Source organism: Nannobrachium achirus (assembly GCF_963921795.1).
Source record: "Nannobrachium achirus genome assembly, chromosome: 24".
Taxonomy (NCBI): Eukaryota; Metazoa; Chordata; class Actinopteri; order Myctophiformes; family Myctophidae; genus Nannobrachium; species Nannobrachium achirus.
The window spans coordinates 23,574,713-23,594,118 of NC_137831.1; positions in this window are offsets into that span (position 1 = coordinate 23,574,713).

The following is a 19,406-nucleotide window of genomic DNA, read 5'->3' on the forward strand; positions in this document are numbered from 1 at the left end:
GGGAGTGACGCAACTCTCCATTATACGGCTCTGGAGCGGCTACAGGTCTGTGATGTCATCAGGGTGCATTTCCAGGCGTCTTTCTTTGTCATGTTGCGCCAGCTGCGGCGGCTGCTAAGCATGGCTGTCTTGGAGGGGTTACTGGTTACTTGTACTGCTGACTTCTGCTTAAATCATGTCTTTCACGTCTTTAGCTGCTGTCTACACTAGGATCAAGGCAAGGTTATAGGGAAATTTGGGATTGTGGATTCTGGTAAACTTTGCGGTGTTCTAGTCTGCTTCATCAAGGTTGTGGGTCTCGTTTATGTTGCTAATTCCCAGCTGATTTCTGCAGTGCAGTACTGCTGATCCAAGGCGACAGTGTCGTTGCTAAGCTATTTAATGTGTTTGTGCCGTTGTGGTTGTTGCTAAGCTAACTTAATTGTGCCTTCGTGGGCCATTGCTTGCTACCGTTCGCTAAGGTAATCTCGGTTGGTGCTCGTACTATGTACTGAGCGGGTAAAAGCGGTCGTGTTATTAGTAGCAATTAGCTGGTAAAACAGCTTGCTATTCTTATTCAGCTGCTGTAATGGCTGCTAATAATTACAACTGATGCGACTGCTGGTAGGATGCTGGCATCATGTTTATCTGGGCAGTTCGTGCTCAGCTGCCACGTGTCTGACACTAACATTATTCGTATCTTTACAGCTCCCGGCTAAAGCACTTCTGGTCCACTGCTACACCAGCAAGTTATCGTTACTACTGCATGTTAAGCTGCTACCAGTGTTTCAGAAGTTAAAGGGATTTAACTTAAATATTTGTTTAAAACTAAGGTTATAGTACTGGGTCACATAGCACACCGTATGCTCTAGTGGTGTTTCCGTAGCCGCTGCACTTGGCTACAGTACTGTTTTCCTACAGCTCATGCTAAAGCTAATACATGCTGGTTGCTATTCATCCTGTTTATTATTTCAGCTTCAGGCCGGAGCGGCTGCAGGCCCACGGCTATGACAGCAGGTTATCATGGCAGCTTTGGCTGCAGGTTCCACTAATCATGTCATGTAGGTTATGTTTCTAGCTTCGTCTTCTGCTGTGTGCGGCTGGGAGTCCAGTCGGGAGTCGGTTGGCACCGCGGAGGGTATTGCTGCAACGGCCGCAGCTGCTTCCGCTGCTGCCTTGGGCCAGCCGGCCCGCCAGCCTTCCTGACTTCCCGGCGGCCCGCGAGCCCACGACGGAGGCGCGTAGGGCACAGGCTCGTCTTCCGGGGGGAGCAGCACACCGACACCGCTGTCACGCCGCGAAAGAGCCAAGGAACGCCAGTTCTAGCGCCAGCAGCGGGAGCCAGTTCTCTCGCCAGCGACGGCTGCCCTGGAAGCACGGCGGAGCCAGACTCTAGCAGGTAAATAGCAGCGCAGTTGCTTGTTCGGTTCCGTCAGGGTGCAGTCGCTCTAAGCTGGGGAATTTACGCATATCGGTTGGGCCACGTTTTGGCATGGCTTGACTTTAAAAGTCAAGAGGTGGGTTGTAGCGTTTCTTATGTGTGCGTCAGCGGACTCTGCAGCAGAACTAACTCACTTTTCCGTCCTGTATTTCCATGCCGAAACACCTGGCTGTCCGCCCGATGTCTGCCCCAACGACCCTCTGTTCCATGACGTACGCCTGGTTCGCCGCGAGACTGAGGGAGCAGGGCCAGAGTGAAGGCGTCGCGCCATCTCTCTACACGCCGCATTCCCTGGCGCGGAGCAGCTTCGGCGGCGGCGCTCCGGCGCGGAGCACCTTCGGCGGCAGTGCTCCCGGCGCGGAGCACCTTCGGCGGCGGCACTCCCGGCGCGGAGCACCTTCGGCAGCGGCGCTCCCGGCGCGGAGCAGCTTCGGCGGCGGCGCTCCTGGCGTTGGAGCAGCGGCGGCGCTCCGGGCGCCCTCGGGCCTCAGCTGGTCGTCAGCAGCAGGCGTCCGCTGCATCGGGTTCAGCAGGCTGGGATCCTCCGTGTGCAGCGGCGGAGGAGCAATCAAGCGGCGTGGGAACGATATGAAGCAGCCCCGTGGTTAATGGACTGATGGGGCCGAGGTACTCAATCAGTCCCGCGTCCCGCGGAGGACGCTCAGGTTCAGAAGGTTACACTATGCGGTTCTGTTTCGGTCGTGTGTTTTATGGCTGCCTCTCACATGTATTTTAATATATAAGGCAAGGTGTCTTTAAGGTTATACCAGTATAGTTTGCTGTTCTGTTTTGGCGTATACCTGATATACTTGTGTGTTTTATGTGCTGCCTCTGCTACGCTTCACAGGTCTTTAATTAGCGTTATATTTATTTTGCTCCTGCCCACTATAGCATCGCTAAAAGTACACTGGAGCTACCTTTCTTATCATTGGTTGGCTTTAGGCAAGCTGCTAATATTTAATACTTTGGTACTACTGCGTATTTCCTTGCTTGCTCGTTCTAGTATACAATAGCGCTCTAGAGTTCTAGAGTTAGTCAGTATATATTTTAATTGCTTCAGCTCAGCAGTAATCGCTAAAAGAAAGAACGTCGCGCAGAGGGACGGAGCCCTTCTTATAATGGTGTTCTCTTTTGCAAAAGCAAGGTGTGTTGGGAAGGGGGAGAGTTTAATATAATTAATAGGTTGCTGCACAATTCTGGTTAATTAAGGAGCTGTATTCTGAGTACTGGGGTGTATAGTAAATGTATGTTATAGTTGTCAGTTTAGTTATTTCGCGCTTCTGTTCACAAAGCTGTGTTCAGGCTGTTAGGACCACGGAAACTAAACCATCTTCACAGATCGGTTAGGACTGGTCATGGATTCTGAGCGTTGCATGTTTTGGGGGAGGTAGGACGCGTGTCCTTCCTTTGGGGTCTCGGATCATGTGACCGCGGAGAGCTTCAGTCACGATAATACGATAATAGCTTTATCATTTATCGTGGACGCGGCACTATGATCCGAAGGTCGAATCCATGGCCATCTTAATGTTCCGCATGTAGTCTAGTTTATGCTATATCCATTGCTGCTGCTTAGGCTATAGGATGCTCATTGTATGGCTCATCTATATTGCTTATATCTCTGCTGCTGTTATATTGTATGCTTCCATTCTTGTCAATAAAGTCTATTCAACCTTAATGATTTGCCCCCTGAAATGGAGCGCAGGAAGGATGACGTAGCTAGTTCAGGGGGGAGATCTCAGAGGTTGGCGGCGCGCCCCAGGTGGGCGGAGTCCTATATTCCGCCCCCCCCTACTCAGAATATATCAAGGGTGCTAACCTGTTCAGTATTCAGTTGCCAAACTCAGCGCCCCACCTCCGTCCCCAACTTCCAACTCAGGATTAGGCTTTCCCTTGCGTGGGGTCTCGGATCATGTGACCGCGGAGAGCTTCAGTCACGATAATACGATAATAGCTTTATCATTTATCGTGGACGCGGCACTATGATCCGAAGGTCGAATCCATGGCCATCTTAATGTTCCGCATGTAGTCTAGTTTATGCTATATCCATTGCTGCTGCTTAGGCTATAGGATGCTCATTGTATGGCTCATCTATATTGCTTATATCTCTGCTGCTGTTATATTGTATGCTTCCATTCTTGTCAATAAAGTCTATTCAACCTTAATGATTTGCCCCCTGAAATACATACATACATACATACATACATACATACATACATACATACATACCGGTACATACATACATACATACATACATACATTACCAAATAATAGCCTGGCGGCTTATAAACACCCGGGGTCCACAGCAATTTTGCATAACTAGTCAGATGCATCAGGGCGACATGCGACCTCGCCCTAGGTCGCGCTAATTCTTGGCCATATGGCCAGTGATGTATATCGGACCAGTTACGCATATATGGAGATCCATGTACTGTATATTATTATGCCCATACACAGATATGGAATTACCCATATGAAGTCCTGTTAGATATGGGCTTAATATTGATGACATCAGGGATCTCATAATAAACGCCTGGGCTACTAATTGGTAATATACGGTACATACATACGTACACATACCGCTACATACATACATACATGTACATACTGTACATACATACATACATACATACATACATACATACATACAGTACACACATTGTTGCGACCGAAGGTCGCATATACTCTGAAGAATCGTGTCGCTTGAGTGTCCGAAGCCTCGTGACCGTCCTTCCGAAGCCTCTGTGATGTCAGTGTGATGTCAGCGAGTTGTGACATCACTTCCTGTACAGGGCAGCTACACGAAATGTGGATAACACTATATATGGAGATAGTCCAGTCCATCATGTCATATGGGACTACCGTCATAGAAAGTAGCCATTGTTAGGCCGGAGTCAATGGCTGTCTGTCTGACTGCCAAGTCTGCCATTGACTTGCAGCGCATGAACGCCGCACTGGAGCGTGAAAACCAACAGGCCTGATGGAAAATGATACATGGCCGCAGGCTTTGTGACGTCCCACATCTTATGTGCTGGGCATACTACTAACCGACGCCCAGTGTTGTACCCGAACGCGTTCAAAGAACGATCGTTCATGAACACGCTCATATTTTGGGCGAACGTGAACTGAACGTAATTGTTTTCGCTTGATGAACGATATTGTCGAACGCGGTCATTCTGACGCCCGTGAACGACGTTCGTCGGCGTTCGTCGGCCGTTCATGCGGCGGTCCGCGCCTCCGCGGTCGTCTGTCCTCTGCTCCTCTCGTCTCTCTTTTCATTCACATGCTCCAATAGTAGGCACTGCACGAAGCTCCTCGTGAACGTTCCTCCGTTGATATGCGGTGCTGTCTGCACTCTGCTGCTGCACTGTTAATCTCCTCCTCGTCTCGCAAGCCTGACTGACTATACTTTGTCCTATGTGTGTTGCACGGCGAAAATAGCTGATCTGCAAGCTCACAACGCGTCGCATCCACGAGACAACGTGAGCTTGTAGATCAGCTACTTTAACCAACGCGGAAACATGCTGTGCACGAGAAACGTCTGCCTTCTAGTGGGGTTCCTTGTACATGTAATTTTTTGTTTTTTTTTCTAGTGGGGTTCCTTGTACATGTAATTTTTCTTTTTATTTCAAATGTGTGTTAAAGTTTCTTTCAGTTCCAATTTGTAGATTATGGTCTATAGAACAATTTTGGTTAGAGTGTCAAGACAGTAGATTGAAGAAAAATATATTTTTTGCCCTATTTCCAAAATGACCAAAATCGGAATTGTGTTTTTTGAACAATGTCTTAGTTTTCCCACAACTGCTGTGTAATATATATATATTTGTATTGCTATATCAAGTCAATACTGTGTGGGGAATCAATTGGAGTCAAATATTTGTTTTGAATATTATGATATTTCACACAATGAGACAATAACATGGTTATTACATTCAGCCCTTCACAATAAGGGTGCAGGAAGACTGGGAACTAGGCAGTGGGCACATAAATATTGTGGGCACCTCAATGTTAAGTTGGATGAAATTATTGCTGTGTGTGGTTCTATATGGGCTGAGTCAATAATTTTGACAAATAATAGCATGCAGCAACGTCTAAAAATTTATATATATATAGACCTTTATATATATATATTTTCCTTTTTTTTTTTTTTTTTTTTTTGAATAGCCAAAAGTATAAAAAAAATATGGTTAAAAAAAGAACTAAAAAAGAACTATGTAGTTCATTTTGGGGAACCATGAACTTTAGTTCATAATGGGGAATTATGAACTAAAAATGAACTAGTTCATTTTAGAAGTTCTGAACTTGAACTTGAACTAGTTCGTTTTTAAAGTGAACTTTCCCAACACTGCCGACGCCAAGGACCTCCAGAGGCCATACAAAGAGTATCTAACCCGAGGCCCCTTACTAAGTAGCATACATTTACAACATACCTTCTCCAAAAACATCAATATTGAACTCCATATGTATATGGATACATACATGTATTTTTATTAATAAAGGATAAAATAAAATAAAAATGCCATAGACGGGCATTCCCAAAAGCAAAATCCCTTTATGCCCATATATGGGGATTTCTGATGTCATCAATCTCTGACCCTAACTAGCTCAAAAGCCTGCTTTACTCTGATTTACACCCTACCTTTCCAGATGATGACCTATTGGGTACACACTTATGTCCAAATATAGAAATCCCAAGGCATCAAACCTAAGCTTGGCTTTACTAATTAACATATGTTTCATGCCCATATATGGAGATCCCTGTCCCAATGTTATCAATATTAAGGACATATCTGGAAATGCCCATATTTGGTAATGTCCACATATGGGCATGTTTTGACATAACATAGTCAGGGAACTCCATGTATGGGCATAACATTGATTCTGTGAGTGTGCCATGATTCTGTGAGTGTGCTGAGCTCCTAGGGTTGATACCCTCACAAAAACATGAACAAACTCCCCCCAGAATGACAACTAGAATCGTCAGAGAAACGCTGTGGTTGGCCAGATTGTCAAGAATTGGCGCGACCTCGCCCTTTAGGGCGAGGTTGCATGTCACCCTGAGGTCGCATTCCACCCTTGGGTGTCTTACTAGTACATGTATACACTGGTACAACAGGTACAAAATAAAAATCTATTCTTAAGAATGTTCATACTGGGCAGTATACTGGGAGAACTGGGAGCTTGTGGCCAGTATGGGAGCTCGTTGCTTCTGGCTATAGAGCCAGGCTCAAACACTGCAGGTTCAGAGGAGGAGAGACATGGTGAAATATCACAGAGTGTGAACTCTGAACCCCGAGCCGTTATCCATGGCTGATGACATAAAGTACATGTGACACTTCTCTCTTCATACAAACCCGTACACACACACACACACACACACACACACACACACACACACCCTCAGGGAGCTGGGTTGAGAGACCGTATAATATATATATATACAGTACAATGGCACACTCCCTCCAATGTTTCTAGATTTGTGTATGATGAAAAGAAAAGGAATTTAATTTCATTGTGCTTGGTGGTTGCGTGTCCTTTTTTCCCCCCCTAATGTCAAAGAAAGCCGCAAACGCATCTTTGTGTTTAGAATAGATGGGCTGATCTGTGAGCACTGTATTGATCTGCTCGGGTCTTTTTAACAGCTGGGGGTTAAATGGTAGATATATTCCTTGTAATAATAGTCTCTTTAAAACACACTTAACCTTTTTAATTATTTTCGCTATTCGTTGTATCGTCATACAAATAAGGCTGTGGTGGAGATTAAAACAAAACTTTTAGGCTTTTCAGCCATTCAGCCTGTATGTGAAGGGAGTCAAATGTCCGTTCAGCTTTGCTTTGTGTTTTGTGTTGTGTCCCTGGAATATTGACTTCCAGACAAACCTTCTATACGACGGAAACAGCAGGTGAAAAAAGCGTCCTCATGGTGCAGAAGAAGCCATCGAACCACTTCCACATCTCTCACAGCGGCTCCTCTGAGCTTTATCCCTCGGTCAAATCAAACATTCTTTGTCATGGACAAAGTCTTTGAACTTTTCGGTCCGAAAAAAATAACTCTGGCTGTTGAAGTATTGAATCAGATCAAATGCTTTACTTTGCGTGATTTTTTCAGAAACGGTCAGAATAGTTGCCATGGCTACAACGACTGAACGACGATGGAGGGAAAAGAGGAAAGAGGAAGTGCAAACAACTTAAAAACACTGACTTTATCGGTTCATTTTATTTTTGTCCTTTTTTACAATGACAGAATTAAGGAATATAATGATAAACTATAATGTTGAATTAGTTACATTTTCAACAGAAATAGACCGTATCAAATATGAGTGACTGGCTATCATAAACAATACAATGCCATCTCCAGGACAGTTTGTTTATTTTTGGACCACAATTCTTATATGAGACGATTTTAACCCTTCTATTGTGTTTTCAAGTAAGTTTTACATTTCTTTATTGGAACAAGGCTTCATGATACCGTCAGAAACAGCTATTTTAACACACCAACATTAATTATTACCATTTATTTATTTACTGATGGTCTCTAGTGACACTTCTGGTGTTATGGGTCAAAAATTAACTGTAATATTGTTGGTGTCAGGCAGAGACCTTGTATCTCCATTTCCATGTTTATGTTGTGACACATTGTAAACTTTGTAGTTCTGCTATTATTCATTGTATAATAAAATAAATACATAAATGAATTAATACATTTTCACTTACTGTAATGACATGGCCACAATAAGGATGCAAGGTTCTGTCTGTGGGTTTCATTAATATGTAACCAATGAATAGATATTCTATTTTTCCAGCTCTTGAAAGGTAACACTTTTTTTTCTCTCCTTCATGAGTGCGCCTATACCATACATGGGCAACTGGCGGCCCGGGGGCCACATGCGGCCCCCACCTTCACTTAATGCGGCCTGCAGGTTAATACCGGAATACTGATATATTATTGATTTCAGCCGTTACAATTCCAACTATGACCTGCTTTAATTCCGTCAGTCTATATTAGTAGCTTAATGAGTATAGTAGTACTAAAATGTATATTTCTTTCAATGTGTGAGTAATGAGTAAGTTCAATGTATTTGTATTTAGGTTCATAAAGTTAATATGAGTATATAACTAAATGCTTTTGAAATTAAATCAAAATGTTAATTTTCTTTACCCAATTAAGAAATAACAAAAAATAATTCAGGATTCCAATTCAAAAGAATATACAAGCTCTTGAGCTTGTAGATCTGCTATTTTTGCTTCTATAGTATGAGAATGACAAAGTAGGACGTAGCAATATGCAATGTGGCCCTCTGGAGTGAAGGAGGAAATATAGTGGCCCTCGCCATCATCAAAGTTGCCCACCCCTGGCCTATACCATTTGTGCACGGATGCTCGAATGCGCACATACTCTAAGCACCTGGTGTTCAAGCACCACCGCCACAGCGCATGCAATCACACAATACATATTTATGTTTCATTATGGGCAGTGCATGACAGCGGCGATAAGTCATGTCATATTGTTCATTATCCCCGGACCATAGGGTTGTTATCAGATTTATGTTGTCCTGTATAGCCAGGTTCAGGGGTGTCGCACCAAATTCTGGGCCCTGGGTACAAGGATTCACTGTGGGCCCCCCCATGAATGCTCTTCATAGGGGGAACTGGGAACGCATTATTACGCATTATTTTGTGCTTTAACTATTGAAAAATAGCAGATATACAAGCTCGCAGCTCACTGCAAGCTTGTAGATCTCCTATTTTTGAAAGATTGTGAAAATGTGAAAGTCTTTGAGTATTTCAAATCCTTCTCTAAGGTTTTTTGAAAAAACTATGTCACTATATGTCAGTGGTGCTCAAACTCTTTCATGTGAAGGACCCCCAAAACTATATGTATTTGGCCACGGACCCCCCATCTCAAAATATTTAGTTCCAGGGACACCCCAGAAGCAAAATTTGAGTTACAAACTTTCATTCGAAAAATACACACATTTTCACGACTTTTTCAAAAATAGCTGATCTATAAGCTTGCAGCGCGGCACTTGGCGCCGCGCTGTGAGCTTGTAGAGCTTGTAGAGTATAAAATAATGAAGGCCCCTCCTCCACCTTGGGCCCTAGTAACTCAGTCCCACTTTTCCCCCCCTTGTGAGTGACGCCCCTGGCAGGGTTCAATACTGCCGTCCGGGGCCTGTGTGTTGGATCATGATTATGAGAGGTCTGGGCAATGGGATGCTGTCTGCATCTCATTCACACTACATGAAGTGGATCGATATACCTGCAGGACATGAATTTGGGGGGTTTGTGTGTGTGTTGTGAATGTGTGTGTGTGTGTGTGTGTGTGTGTGTGTGTGTGTGTGTGTGTGTGTGCGTGCGTGCGTGCGTGCGTGCGTGCGTGCGTGCGTGCGTGCGTGCGTGCGTGCGTGCGTGCGTGCGTGCGTGTGTGTGTGTGTGCAACTGTGCATGTGCATTGTGCATGTGTGCCTGTGTGTATGTACTGTATGAGGGAGGCAGGGAGGGGAGAGTGCATGAGGGAGGGAGAGTGCATACTGTGTTTATCTCTCTCTGACTGTGTGTGTGTGTGTGTGTGTGTGTGTGTGTGTGTGTGTGTGTGTGTGTGTGTGTGTGTGTGTGTGCACGCGCGCATGTACATGCACGCTTGCGTGCGTGCTTGTGTGTGCACGTCTGTCTGTGTGCATGGGTGTGAGCGTTTAAGGCCGTAAGCAATTCCAGGCTCTGGTCTCACAAGACTGTCTGTCTACAAACACACACACACAGACACATGCACACACACACACACACACACACACACACACACACACACACACACACACACACACGCATGTGCACGCACACACACACACACACACACACACACACACACACACACACACACACACACACACACACACACACACACACACACACACACGCGCGCGCGCACACACATACACACACACACGCATGCGTGCACAGACACACACATGCGCGCGTCAGAGATGAAAGCAAATACATCCCTGATAACTTTTTACAACCTGCGGGCTGCGGCGCTTGAAGTGTCCCAGTGTTTGGCTGGAGAGGCAAAATAATCACATAGTATATCAAACATCTCTCTCTCTCTCTCTCTCTCTCTCTCTCTCTCTCTCTCTGTCTCTCTGTCTCCCCGGCGGCCAGGCTATATCTCTTGCAGTGACAAGGCAGTCAGGTATAGAGCAGCATTGTCTGTAGTTTCTCGTTTGACAGCGGATTTACGGCCTGTCTGCTGACAGACCCTTAAGCCTCAGTTGTACCTAGTTGCGAGTCCGTGTCGCACGTCGAAAACAGACGATCTACAAGCTCAGAACGTGCGACCAAGTATAAATCGGCCCTTACCTGCCTTTTAGGGCCATTTCTCTCCCTCTCGTTTTCTTTGTCTCTCTCTCTCTCTCTACTTCACGCAACCGCTGACTGTACTAGTGGACTCCTAATATACCATAGTGTCGTAGTAAATCAGTCTCATACATATTCTGGAGAAAAAGACTGACATTCAGTAATTGGGTCTTGAGATCAAATAAGAACATTGATTATAATGTTATGTAAAAACAAAATCTGAAATTTCCCACGGACAAGGAAAAGTCTTGCCACGGACACGGAAGCGTGCCATCTCAGGCGACCTTGAACCACGCGAGACACCGCCGAGTGAGCAGTAGCGAGCGAGTCGCAGTGTTGAGCTATGGAAAGTTCGCATGAGCCGACTCAGCGCCGTTAGAAGTTGTAAACCAGGGTGCCAGAATAGTAAATCTTCGCGCCTTTTTGGATACACGAGAGCAGAATAGCTAGTTCTCACTTTTCAAGTAGCTGTTGATGAGTGGTTACGGTTAGGATTAGAGTTAAATTACGTGTATGGTTTAGTGGTGATGGTTAGAATATGTTAATCAGTGCATCAGGTGCATGTGTGTGCGTGTGTGCTTGTGTGCCTTTGATTCAACCAGGTTCCTTTTTGGAAAGGTAATGTTTTTTTGCATGCATGCATGTGTTTTGAACACACACACACACACACGGAAGCACGCATGCATGCATGCATTAATGTGTACGGTATGTGTGTACAAAACAGGACAAAATGTGTCTCACTCACACACACACACACACACACACACACACACACACACACACACACACACACACACACACACACACACACACACACACACACTTACATTACCATTACACTAATTTAATGCCCCATTCCCCCCTATTAATCCTGACTTCTGTCCACATACTCATTCTGGTTGGAAGCAGAGAGGCTGACACATGCATCATCTCCGAACAAAAGCGCTGAGATTTATTCTTCATTTGGGGGCAGCCCGGGTGGGTGGGTGGGTGGGCGGCCGTGGCTGTGTGTGTGTGTGTGTGTGTGTGTGTGTGTGTGTGTGTGTGTGTGTGTGTGTGTGTGTGCGCGTGCGTGCGTGTGTGTGCGTGTGTGTGTCTGTGGGGTGGTTCATGCATGGGCATAACCCGACCCCAGAAGGAAGGACCCTGCTGCCAGCTGCCAGCTATAATTAACTGGCCCCACGGTGTCTATCTCTGATTATGTTTGACCTGGCTAATAAGGCGAGCGCCAGTGGTGGACAAAGTACACACTTGAGTAAAATACTCCCCAGTATTCAAAAGCACAAATCACGAGGTACATTTTCCTTTGCTGTATAGAAATGTTAAACTCGTCCCCCCCCCCCCCCCCCCCCCCCCCCTTCCCCCCCAAAATGTGACAAAAATAAAAAAACAGAAATGTTCTATAGTGAAAGTGGACGATCTACATACAAGCTCACAACATGTTGCACCAGGACACGCTGTGAGCTTGTAGCTCGGCTATTTTCGCTATTTGAAATGGCTTAAAGGACAACTTTCATATTTTAGATTGTAATTAGTGAAAAGAAAAGTGTTAAAATAAGGCATGAGTACAAGTGGCTAAATGTCTTTTTAGACACAATAAGCCGGGGATTTCTTTATTTCTATTTACAGTAACACTACTAGCCCCCGTCACATCTGCCCATGAAAGATTGCAGTGCATCTTGGGAATGGGCTAATTGTGTCTAAAAAGACATATTTAGCCACTTGTACGCATGCTCCTATACACACTGAAATCAAATAAAATCATTAAAATCGCTAAAACGATAGAAAGCAGTAAATGAAAACATAACACAATAAAATATGAACCCTTGTTGTAAAAAAAACAATTAAAGTTGTCCTTTAAGTCGTTAAGGGCTTAAAGGGGAATACTACTAATTTTCACTACTGAACTCTGTCATTAATACAGTACACAACAGAGTTGTTGAGTGGAAATCAGAAAAAAGTGCCCCCCTTCTGTGTTGCCAAGAACTGGAGGATTGATTGTGGGGTGTGTGATCAGTGACATTATGAAGATGTACTCTTTGGCTTGGAAAGTTGAAAATGAGTGTTATTCCCCTTTAACTGGTTAATTCATAATACATTTTTGTAAGCTTGGGTGCCAAGAGTCCCTTACTTGAAACGTCAAAGGGGCTGAAAGTACAATATCTCTATTTAGGGAAAGTCGCATGCTTGCAAAGAAAACAAATACTCCAAAAACTACAGCGGAGTAGGCCTACAGCACCCAAGTAAATGTACTTTGTTACTTACTGTCCACCACTGCTAATAAGGCGAGCGCGTGCCCGCCTATACGCGTGGCTGGCAGGGGACCACGGCGACCGCCGCGGTCTGTGTGTGTCAATCTGTTGTCCCCTTGTCTCCGCTGTCACTGCCCCCATTGTCCTCCTGGTTAAGATGAGGTTATTATTTTGATGTACTGCCGGTGGTAAAACGTGCGTTGCTCAAACGCGGCTGGCTTTTTTATGTGACAGTGGTGTGCGGCGTGTGTGAGTGATAGGACCGGCGCGTCTGATAGGGTGATGGGAGACGCCAGGGAACACGCGCCTGTGACAATAAACAAGACCCCATGTCCTTTGTGATGATAGGTAGATACGTAGATGGATAGATAGATAGATAGATAGATAGATAGATAGATAGATAGATAGATAGATAGATAGATAGAAGCTGCATGTGTGACATTAGAATTGGTTTGCCAGATTCATATTTTTGGCTTGCTCTCAATGAAATCCAAATACAACAATACACCAAAAAAAGGGTCTAAGAACGGTGGCTCCTATGTGTATATTATGCCTTGGCCTGCACAAGACATTTGGCAGTTGATCAGTTAAGTGGTTTGCTAGATTTCAGAGAGACAGACAGACAGACAGACAGACAGACAGACAGACAGACAGACAGACAGACAGACAGTCTGATAATGACACAAAAAGAGGCAGATTAAAAAGTATACCAAATAGAAGTCTTAAAGTCTGGCCTGGACATGTTCACTTGTTAAATTAAGGTGTTCAGTGCAGTGCATCTCTGTTCAAATCGAACATGGATGTCGGAATTAAAGGTTGGGTACCTAAAATAACACATTCTCAACCCATAATAACAGTCAAACATTGACTCTTGTATCTGTGAAATGACTAGAATTAGGCTTAAACACGACTATTCCTCAGCCTCTGTCTGAGCTCGCTTGTGTAAGTCAACATTGTAGCAATCGGCATTAATTAATAATAGGCGAATCAAAGTGCTGAAATTAATGGAGGCCGTGAAATATTAATATGTGACATTATCCCAGGCTGCTGTGCTGTAAAGGGAAACACCCATGTGTGAGCTGGAAGCCAATGCCATTCCCACAAATTTGACCTTCGAAAACGGGAACGCTCGACGAAGGGATGCTCATGTGGGGGACCAAGGTGGATTTGGAGTGGCTGTTTGGAGTTTTGGGGACGGGTTATGGTGTGAAGAGAAGCAACAGTTTTAATCGATTATAAAATCATTGATTTGAATAAATAGAGGATGTTGGGGGAAAGGATAATGAAAAATCTTGAAAAGTATTCAATCTATCAAACGAGCTGCGATGCGATGCATCGTGAAACTGTTTTCACGTCGGCTCAGATTAATCGAAAAGGTAATCGATATGATAATCATCCAGAAAATGCATCCCTAATAATAAGGCTGCTGTTTCTCTTGAGACTCTCTCTTCTCCACCTCTGTCACTCTCAGTCCTGTTTCTACTGATTTCTTTGCACCTCTTTTTCACCTCTCCCCTATTTCTGTCTCCGTCTCTGACTCTCCATCATCAGCCTCCAGTCACACACACACACACACACACACACTCGCGCACGCACACACACTGGATATGTGTGTTTGTCATGTCGTGGTGTCACCGATGGACATGGAGCGCTGTGTTTTTGAGTGCTCTATTTCTGTCTCCAATGCCCCCCCCAACACTACACGTTGTGAGCTTGGGTGTGTGTGTGTATCTGTCTCTCTATGCTTCTCTCCCTCTCTCTGTCTATCTGTCTCTCTTTCTCTCACTCTCTGTCTGTCTGTCTGTCTGTCTGTCTGTCTGACACTCTCTCCGGGTCCAGAGGCGATAGATAACTTCATGGAGGAGAAGAGCTGGTGTTCTGCCGGGGGAGTGAGGGGGTGTGGGGGTGAGACCAGGGACGTGCAGAGGATGTTAGAGAGGCAGGGGCTGACATTTCTAAAAGGGCCTTTTGGTGAAAATATCGAAAATAGCAGACCTCCAAGCTCACAGCGCGTCGCTGCGACACGTTGTGAGCTTGGAGGTCGGCTATTTTTTAGTTCAGTAGTTATACAACACTGCACTATAAGCATAATCAAGTCAATACAAGAGATGTGGCGTAACGGCATGGATTTCTACACAGAGAGGGCAATTCTTTCAACATAAGATGCCGCATTCAAGTTCAGGAGAGTTTGAACAAGGCAATTCTCTTGAATGCTGCCTTCGGGTATGGCATGGAAAAGGGGGGCGTTTGCATTTCTTTCACCATAGTAAATGCTGCATTCATGGTCTGGAGAGGGCACTCTTTACAGACGGATAAAAGGGCAGGGGCTCAAGCCCCCTTTGATGTCTATGTGTGCACGTGCCCCCTGGGCGAGAGGCATGGTTGTGGAGCGGGAGCTCGGACACTGATTCTGTCATTGTTCCACAGCTGCCACTCTGCCCCCCCCCCCCCCCCCCCCCCTCCCCTCTCCTCTGGGTCCTCCCTCATCCTATATATCCAACCCCCACCCCCCCCACCAACCCCCATTCCCTGTCCACTCTTACCTTAGGGCGTAGCTGCCCCCCCCCCCCCCCCCACACACACCGCCTCCATAATGAAGAGTGACATGCATGCAGGGGAGATGATACGGTGTGAGGCCCCCCCCCTTTTTGTCTCATTGACTCGCGGCGGTGGCTCGACCCCACGAGCCACGCGGCGACGAGAGGCGCCATGCCCGAGAGCCACCGATTTACAAGGAGAGAGAGAGAGAGAGAGAGAGAGAGAGAGAGAGAGAGAGAGATCACAAGGGCAGCCCTGAATGTTTGAGTCGCGAGGACCTAATTGTTTTTATTCATGAGCTGTGTGATTGATATTAGGAGAAAATGAGAGTCTCTAATTGTTCCCCTGATATGGGGAATTTCTTATGGGCCAAACACACTCTGCATGGGCTGGACAGTGTGTGTGTGTGTGTGTGTGTGTGTGTGTGTGTATGTGTGTGTGTGTGTGTGTGTGTGTGTGTGTGTGTGTGTGTGTGTGTGTGTGTGTGTGTGTGTGTGTGTGTGTGTGTGCGTGCGAGACCTAATAGATCACCTATTTTCACTGTGTCGTACGGTGAAGTTAGACTTAAAGGAGCCCAATAATATTTTTTTAGTTTTTGTCGCATTCCTAAACCAATAATTTGAAAATAATAAATGTACCCCCATTGATTCCGGATGGAGACCCAAACACATTTGGGTCTCCATCCAGAATCAATAGGCCTACAAAGAGTCTACTAAAATGATTGGCTTCGACAAAAACAAAAAAATTAACTCAAGTCTCCGTGGGGTGAGTAATCGATAGAAAAAAAGTCATTTTGGGGGTGAACTACTCCTTTAACTACCAGTAAGACTCCCTAATCGGGAGATAAGCGACCATTGGTCGCTTATCTCCACAAATAGGCCAAAAGTTTGTTTTACCAATTATCAAGACATACGGGCAGTTGACAGTTTGCCATGGTTACTCATTGAAGTTGAATCTCCATATATGGAGATAACCTACGCATCACACTAAGTCTGACCTCACCAGCCCATATTTGGGCATGAGCAACTTATGTATCCATATATGGAGATATGATGACATCACACAGTCCTCAGCCGATGATGTGGCGTGATGTCATACAATACACAAACGAGCCCTACAGTATAAAGGGGCAATTCTTGCCAGGAAAGAAGCATTTCTTCGACTCAGACCTTATCGCCAGGGTTGGCTTATAGCAGCTGTCGGTAGATAATGCCGGTCTTATATAAGGGTCATTTGTGTACGGTGTGATTTGCCATGGTTACTCATTGAAGTTGAATCTCCATATATGGAGATAACCTACGCATCACACTAAGTCTGACCTCACCAGCACATATTTGGGCATGAGCAACTTATGTCTCCATATATGGAGATATGATGACATCACACAGTCCTCAGCCGATGATGTGGCGTGATGTCATACAATACACAAACGAGCCCTACAGTATAAAGGGGCAATTCTTGCCAGGAAAGAAGCATTTCTTCGACTCAGACCTTATCGCCAGGGTTGGCTTATAGCAGCTGTCGGTAGATAATGCCGGTCTTATATAAGGGTCATTTGTGTACGGTGTGATTTGCCATGGTTACTCATTGAAGTTGAATCTCCATATATGGAGATAACCTACGCATCACACTAAGTCTGACCTCACCAGCCCATATTTGGGCATGAGCAACTTATGTCTCCATATTTGGAGATATGATGACATCACACAGTCCTCAGCCGATGATGTGGTGTGATGTCATACAATACACAAACGAGCCCAGATATGAGCAGGGCAAAGGTGTGACGTGTGACGTGACGGACGTGACGGACGGCCGGTGGAGGTTTTGATACTAAACTGCGACCTTACGGTCGCAACTAAACTGCGACCTTACGGTCGCAATAATGAATTAACTACCAGTGTCCCCCATGCAGGGGTCTGTACTTGGACCCCTTCTTTTTTTCCCTCTACACCAAATCTCTTTGCAGAAAATGGCACAAAGTAATCACATTGTGTCGTTGTGATGTCTTGAGCAAATAGATCTATATTTCTGCTGAATGTGTGCAAAATGTGTTGCATGTATGTGCGTTTGTGTGTGTAGAATAGTTTATTGGCAACATTTTTGGTCATCCTTCAAGAGCGCCAATTTGGATTATACACAAAAAAGCTGAACTTGTTGTAGTCCGCACACGCGCGTGTGTGTGTGTGTGCGTGTGTATGTGCATGTGCATGCACTACCAGATGAGCCAGAATTGACAACCGCTAAGGGCCATGCTTGCAGTGGTCTGCATGCAGACACTCTTTGTGACAGGTTTCTGGTGGCACCAGGGTTCATGCCGTTCATTGAATCACACACCCAGAAAATAACACTTTCACAGACAGCAGGGGAATCTGTCTCCTCTCCTTGCAAGCCTGTCCTTAACTAAATAAAACAAAACAGCCTGGGGCGCGTCGCACCGCCAGTAGCTGACCAGATAATGTGCTGACAACGTAATCGTAACATCCAGGTTTAAAGTAGTTAAATGGCTGCCCTACATACATTAATTGTCGTAATTTGATTTGAATTTGAATTAAATTAATATAAATATCTACCCGCCCGAGGTGTTATCCTAGCCCTGCTGAACTCCTCCATCCCCCTGGGGGAACCCTTTGGAGATACCAGGCCCTCCAGGTGACCCCGACTACCGAGGTGACCTCAACTACTGATGAGGATAGTATCATAGTAGGCCTATTTAAGAAATTGAAATAAACTAAGAAAGCTACTTGTACATTTACATGCACCCAGCAATATCTGTTTTTACACACAAAAATGGGCCCCCTGTACAGCCAGTAGTACCTCTGAGGACCCCCAAAGTGTCCCGGTCCCCCTGTTGTAGCCCCCTGTGGAGTTAATTTCAATATTTTTGATAATTAATAATATTGGATTGCATTTTTATAGTGCTTTTCCAAGCAAGTTCCATTACTGGCTCAAAGCGCTCTACAATGGTCCATTCATTCATACATTCGGAAGTGAAGCGGCGAACAGTCGACATCAGTGTCCTCACTTCCAACATTCACCAATGGTGGCAACCCGGCAAGCTAACACCATTGGAGGCAATGTGGGGCTGAGTGTCTTGCCCAAGGACACTTCAACATGTGGACAGGAGGAGCCGGGATTCGAACCACCGATCATTGGACAACCTGCTCTACCTCCTGAGCCACAGCCGCCCATTTATAACCTTCGTAAACACATTCGTGAAGATTTTTGTTTTAAAGTTGAAAAAATAAAAATACAAATAAATAAATAAATACATGTATGAGGCTTTGTAAGAATATTGTGTTGACACATACAATGAATGCCTGTAAAAAAAAGTAAAAAGAAAAAGAATATATAATAGTCTAAATAAATGTTCCTCTCCTTTGCAATTGCTCCCCCTGGGGGGACTAGTTTGAAAACAGCATGTGCATCAAAGATGTCAACAAAGTAGACCTATTTGGTGAGCATGAAACTGCCATGACCTGACTCCCTAGTTGTATTCTCTCATTGTTTTGTGAATTATTTTATTCTTTATCCTGTTTCCTTTTTTTGTAGGCTACAATAGTGAGATTTTTTTTTATCACAGTTGTGTTCCTTTATTTTGTAGTAATGTTTGGTGAGGTCTCACAATGCTCAGTCTCCGTAATGTTTAATGTTTAATGATTTCCTACCTGTCGTCGCTCCAGTTCTGTGTGCAGGCTCCACTCCTCACAACGACATCGTCACGTGTTGATTGTCAGTTGGGTTCACCTGTGTCCACTGTCTCCAGCAGCTCTTACGTTTCGTGTACAGTAACAGAAGGCAACACTACAGAACCAGCGGGTTCAGGTAAAAGATATCCCTTTTCTTCCTCT